Genomic DNA, 6,748 nt, shown 5'->3' with positions numbered 1-6,748 from the left:
AAGAGAATGATCGTCGTGTAATTTTTTATTCAACAATATATAAGTAGACATTACAATGAAAAAAAAAATTATTTTAACTAAATGCACTTATTGCGTACGTGACATAAAAATCGGAAGCTCTAATGATTTAGATTACATTATTGAATGATATAATTTCACACAAATTATGTAAAATTATATATAATATAAATTTCTTTGTCTCTTTCACAAATTATATTATAAATTTATATAATATAACCCCCCATGGGTACACCTTGACGAGGTGGGGTGGCTCAGTACTTGGATGGTCCCTTGAGGTTTATCTTAAATTCTTTTATTTAAGATAAATCTTAAGGAGCCTGAAGAGGAAGCTAAGTACCCATTTGCCACGAGTCGCAATGGATCGCACGCGCATTTAATGCGCTGGACGCAGATTGCGTCGTCGACTTTTCGTCGTCGGTGCCGTCAACGTGTCGCGGACGGCGGCGTCTCGTTACCGCGTTTTCGCGTTTAGCTTTTTCGCGTCATCGCGTCATCGCGTTTTCGCGTTGGACTTTCTCGCAATCCCAATTTCACTTATTTGTCATCGAGTTGTCATCTTCCGACGTCAACTAACCGGGATGTCTCATTGAGTCGTTGCGAATGTAACGAAATTCTCACGCCTCGTGCATCGCGGCACGCTTGGTGATGCCGGCCGCGCACACGTATGTCCAGTACTGTGTACATGGGCGCGCGGTTTTGAGCTTTTGCTCAAGTTCGGCTGATTGAGGTCACGCTCTGCTTCGGGCTCCAGTTCGGTACGGATCGGTTAGAATTCGATCGATTGCTTGGAATCGTCGTTAATGGGTCCCTTCTCTTGTTCTAACAGCCATGAGATATTATGCACGAACAAGAGTCGAGTGAACTTCATTCGCGTTGATTCCATCAATCGATAGTTTTCTTCCGTTTCGGACTTAACTCTTGTTTGGAGGTAAGATGTCGTTGAATTCCCAACCTGTTGACTCGAAGATGACTCTCGTAAGTGAAATGGGATTTTCGCTCGTATCGAAACCGGGAGTGCCGTTTAAAGTATATATATATTAAATATATACATCGCGCGACCAAACAGAAAATTTTTAATCGTATCGAATAGTGCGGGAACCGTCCAGTATCGCGCGTAAAAGTGCGAAAGTAGCGATATAAAAATATCGCACGTGAGTGCGGGAGTGCCGCTGAAAGTATCGCGCGTCTAAGACTGAGAGGAGGAGGAGGCCTAGGAGAGGCATCGGGCTTCGGCAGAGCAACCTTCTGGTAAATAATTTATTTATTTACAATTATATATTAAATATTAAATATATTTATTATAATTTAAATTAAACAATTAATCGCGTAATTTGATTTTTTATTTATATGATTTAAAGAAGAGAATTGAAGAATAAGATTTTTAAATAAAAGCTATAATCTTGTAAAGGTATAAGCTTTTATAAAGTTATTAAAGAATTATTAATAATGTTTTTTTTTTAATTTATAGAATTATTTTATTAATCTGCTTATTATTATATGGATCGAATATAAAATTCAATATATACAAATAATAATTTTTTGAAATATTAATTTTTTGGACATTATTATAATTTGGATTTTCTATATGTATGTTATAGATGCAACAACCCAGATGATCTGAGAGGAGGAGCAGGCCTAGGAAAGGCATCTTGCACCGGCGGAGCAACCTGATGGTGAGTATTATTATTTATATTAATTTTATATAAATAAATAAATTAATTTGATTTATATGAATGATTTAAACATGAAAAAATTGGGAAAATTTTTATAATTTTTTCTATATAAAAGTTTCTACTTAAAAAAATTAATTACTTATAAAATTATTTCATATTTATATATTTATTTATAATTGCGTGCATCGGATATAAAATTCAATGAGTCCAATAATAATTTCTTAAAATATTAATTATTTTGAACATTTATATAATTTGCATTTTATATTTGTATGTTACAGACAACGTAGCTTCAATATTAACTCCGCTGTTGCGCATCAGTGCCGGTAAGTAACAACCTTTTATTTTGAAGCAAAGGATTTGTAAATGCATGAAAAAATCCGTTGCTTCTAACTCTCGGTTGGCGGGATAATACGCGTGTAAAAATTAAAGTAAAAGAAAAAATATTTTTAAAATAACAATAGATATAGAGGTACATGAAATATTTATTTCCATTATATATATCGGCCTTTATAAAACGGCCTTTTTAAAAATAGATTTTTAATTTCTAAATATTTAATCTAAAAGATAAAGATATTTATAAGCAACCCGACGACGGAGAGTTAAAATGCATGCTAATTATATTTTATATATGCATGATAATTTATATTTTGCGATTTCTGACGACTTAATGGCGTACGTTAAAATACGATCGTAATATCGTACGATCGTAAACAAATTATTAGTCGTCAAAATGAATATGGCCAGAAGAAGAGATAACTGGCTTGAAAAATACATATCAATATTGGCAATATTGGCCAAAAGATGTGTTGCGCGGCTAAGGCTTCCTAAATTTTATCGCGAATTTCCGGTTAGGGCTCCTTAAATTTCTCATTATCGCGGATTTCTAATTAGGGTTCCCCAAATTTCACCTTATCGTGAATTTCTACTGGTGTAAGCCAGCAAGTAGGGCGGTTAGGGCTGTTAGGTCTTTATTAGGTCTGTTAAGGCTATTAAGTCTGTTAGGGCTGTTAGGACTGTTAGGTTTGTTAGGGCTATTAGGGCATATAAAAGTTAAATTTATTTTCAAGAAAAAAAAACATAAAAATATGTTATTTTTAGGGGTCTGTATTAGGCTTGTTAGGGCTATTAAGTCTGTTAGGACTGTTAGGTTTGTTAGGGCTATTAGGGCATATAAAAATTAAATTTATTTTCAGGAAAAAAACCATAAAAATATGTTATTTTTAGGATTATTTTCATATATATAATTTATTTTATGTAAAATTAAATAAATTATATATAAAGAGAATTGAAATTAATTATAAAAAAAACTATAAATAAAAATAAAAAATTAATGTATGGAAAATGTAAAAAATGTAACTTAAATACATAATGTACATTTAAGTTGCATTTTATTATACGTATAACATGTATTAAATTTAATATTTTATTTTTTGTAAATTGTATTAATATTTTATCACTTAAAAATTGTATTTTCTTGAAAATTATACAATTTTAAATTCGAATGTGAATGTTATTAGTATCTAATATGATAATATTGATTCGATAAAATATTGACAGAAAAAAGTAATTCAATCTAAATAATTTTTTTTTCTAACTTATTTGAATCCATATACATTGATTATCATTGATTAATCATTTCAAATAATAAAAATTTTGCAATTTTCTTGTGTTGAGAATATTGATACTAATAGCATCAATTATTAAATTGTATCTAACATTGTAATTATATCTATAAATTGTAATTATATTATTTTTTATTTTTAATAATTTTCTTTGCAATTGTATATAAATTATAATCTAGTTGTAATAATGTAAAAGAAATCTATTGTACATTACACGAAATTAGATGAATACGTACAATAACAAAATTTGTTTAATTAACACATTTGATATATTTTATTTCAATATTTTTATTGCAAAATTATTCAAATATTTGGATAGCTTATTTTTTTATATTAAAAGATTATTAATAAATTCGAGAAACTCGCGCAAATACCGTAAAAAAACTCTTTTACATAATATAAAGATTATTAAATAAAAGTGAATCAAGAAAAACACGATGTTAACCCAATAATTAGATATTAGCTTTTTACTCGTAAAATTTGTCGCGCTTTTAATATTATAGAAACGTAAGTATATTCGAAAATAAAATATTGCGAAATATTGAACATTATCGATCACGCGGAAATTAAAATCTGTAAAACAAAATAATTTTCTTTGATTATCGTTTTTAATTAAATGTATTTCGAAAATTTCGAATCGCGTTAAATATTTATTGATTTACGATTTATTGATTTACGATTTTATAATAAATTATATTGCAAACAATTGCGTTCTTTTCACGTTTTTGGACGTGATCGCTATCTTGGCGAAGAAGCCTTATCGCTGTCCCTCATGTCAGGTGGACGCTAGCAAATGCGGTTTGTACTGGCGGAGAGTCGAAACGATCTTCATTGCGGAGAGTTATTTCTCGTCGGTTTTTGTGGGCTCTATCCGCAATGCTTAGTTCGGTGCCTCATTGAAAATTGGAAGTTTCCATTACAGAGTAGGAATTAAACCCAGGTTTTCTTGGCGGTTCCTGAAAACAATGTTTTTGGCAGTGATTTAACGACGATCACCGTACATTTGAAATCGATTTTATTAAATATAAAATACAAAATTCATTAAGTATACTTTGAGAGAAGATATATTTTCTTTTTTTTTATTAAAAATGTTCTTCCATTAATATCAATATTATTTTAATAATGAAAATATTTAATAATAGTTCAAAAATGGATATAATAGATAAAATTCACTTTTTCAAATATAAATTTAATTTAATAAGTTTTTGCGCAAACTTTTTTGTGCAAAATTTTTATTATTTGAAAAATTATGGTTACAAACAAGTATATTTTATTAATTAATTTTGAATTAATTTTATTTTTGGTTTCTTTTAAGAAACCACTTGCAGGCACTGGACGTTCCACTATCTCAGTATATTACATTTATTTTAGATAAGACGAGTGTATATGTATATATAATAAAATACATGTGCGCAAATTGTGATGTATTTGCAAAAACCCTTTTTTGTATTATTCTTAATAATATATTAGGATGATGCATGATATAATATAAAATGTGTGAGTAATTAAAAAGTTCGAGACAAATCGAATGGGTACTCTGATATCAGTAAGATTCTGTAAATTATTGTCACGTGTTAAGTGTTAAATGCAACAGAAAAATTAATTTCTTGATAATCTTCCATTTGATGTTGCTAAATATTCAAATTGAATTTTTTTTTAAATCTCGCTGTTATTGGATTTGATTTGTCTCGAGCACATTTGGTACCCTAAAGTTATTATTATTCATACATTTAACCGAGCAACGATAAAAGCGCATGTATTTCATTTTTCCTAAATATACTCGATTGTAACATGTATATAAAAATCATTATATCCAGTCATTTTTTTAGTAAAAAAAGATATTTCTTACAATGGAAGAACATGTTTTTTTTCACGCGAAGTTTAATCTCATATATTGAAAATGATAATAAGGGTAACAGTCGTTAATTCGCTGCCGAAATCACTGTTATTGGGAGCGATCAGGAAGATCGGGGATTCGTTCCTTCCTGTAGCGGGACTTATGACGTTCAATGAATCACTTAACTTTCCTTTGTGGATCGATTCCGCGGGATCCGAAATAGAAGAAATAAGACAAATTGAGGTCGCTTTCCACTTTTAAGATCGTTCTTCTCTCTGTTAGATATTAACCAGCGTATCACTCGGCAGAGGGATTTTGATCTGGTTTAATCGTTGGGCCAGTTATCCTTCATTGAACGTGGCGATAACGCGATTATTTTAAGGAACATTAAAGTTTAGCCTATTTGCAATTGTCCGCGACACAAGATATATATTTTTATATACTTTTGATCGCGAAATTTACATGAAATTGTATATTTGGAAAGAAATCGAGTATTATAGATTCTGCATCCGCGTTTAATTCCTTACGTATATTATTTACAAATTATATGAAATGCGCCTCTAATGTTGCAATATTTTTATTGTCACATGAAATGATAATAATTATATTGCGTGTGCGCACGTTGTATTCCGATTATAGAAATTATGTGTATTGTAATTAAATATTACTATTTTTATCAATTTTTTTTATTCATCATATACATTCGCGAAATTTAAACCGCGATTTTTTTTCTGATTTAATCGTTGGGTAACATCGATGCTTTACTTATCTTTTCGCGTCATCGAACATTTCTTTTAGAAAACCTTACAAAATGCATTAAAATTCCGGGTACTTTTTCTTATTGAAAGACATAATCGATAAATTTATTAATGATTCTTTTGGTTGCGATAGATTATCAGCGCTACGCCATTCTAAAAATTTCTAATAAATTGTACGCATTTCTGATATTTTCGTGTAATATAATAAAATATGCTATGTATATATTCTATATAACAATTTGTTATGTATTATTTTATGTTTTATATATAATGTATTTTTTATTATTGTTATAATTATGTATTATATACTATATATTTTCAACGGAAAATTTTATGTATTTATAAATTGTATTATAATTATAATGTATATTTTGTAATATATTTTTATATGACTGCAAGCTATGTAATTATACATTATAATATTTTATAATTATATAATATACATATATATTTTTTATAAATTCTATGTATTATATTTTCTATTTGGAAAATTTGAAAAACCTACACTATTAAAAGAAAATAAAATAAAAAAATTTTACCTCCTCGATGGTATCTCCACCTTAACGAAGGCATTTGCCGGGTGAGGAGGTTTGAGTACTCTAATGATCCGGAGAGCTATGCCGGCGGTAACATAGGCCGGTATTTATATAATCTGTTTTTATATTTAATCATCTTAAATATGGTCTTCGCATCTTAAAATTCTGTTCAATCTCAATGAAATAATAAACATTTTCTAAATTTTACTTAAAACGATCTTAAATATAAGACTATATGAACACCGACCTTAATTACTGGTAGGGTCACCCATGCCGGATAGGTCAAAGAAAAAGAGTC

The 6,748-nt window shown here is 29.2% G+C and overlaps 1 long non-coding RNA gene across 1 annotated transcript; it reads left to right on the top strand.

Annotated features, from left to right (window-relative positions):
• The first annotated feature begins 244 nt into the window (after window positions 1-244).
• On the top strand, window positions 245-2,915 carry LOC145962798 (uncharacterized). Its single transcript, XR_014435968.1, has 3 exons — window positions 245-1,269; window positions 1,620-1,694; window positions 1,976-2,915. It is a non-coding gene; the product is annotated as an uncharacterized LOC145962798 (long non-coding RNA).
• Window positions 2,916-6,748: the final 3,833 nt, after the last annotated feature.

Source organism: Camponotus vicinus, unplaced genomic scaffold (assembly GCF_025532165.1).
Source record: "Camponotus vicinus isolate PSW18456_S1 unplaced genomic scaffold, iyCamVici1.0 SCAF_12, whole genome shotgun sequence".
Classification (NCBI taxonomy): Eukaryota; Metazoa; Arthropoda; class Insecta; order Hymenoptera; family Formicidae; genus Camponotus; species Camponotus vicinus.
The sequence above is the reverse complement of the archived record's forward strand: the minus strand, read 5'-3'. Positions and strand labels throughout refer to the sequence as shown.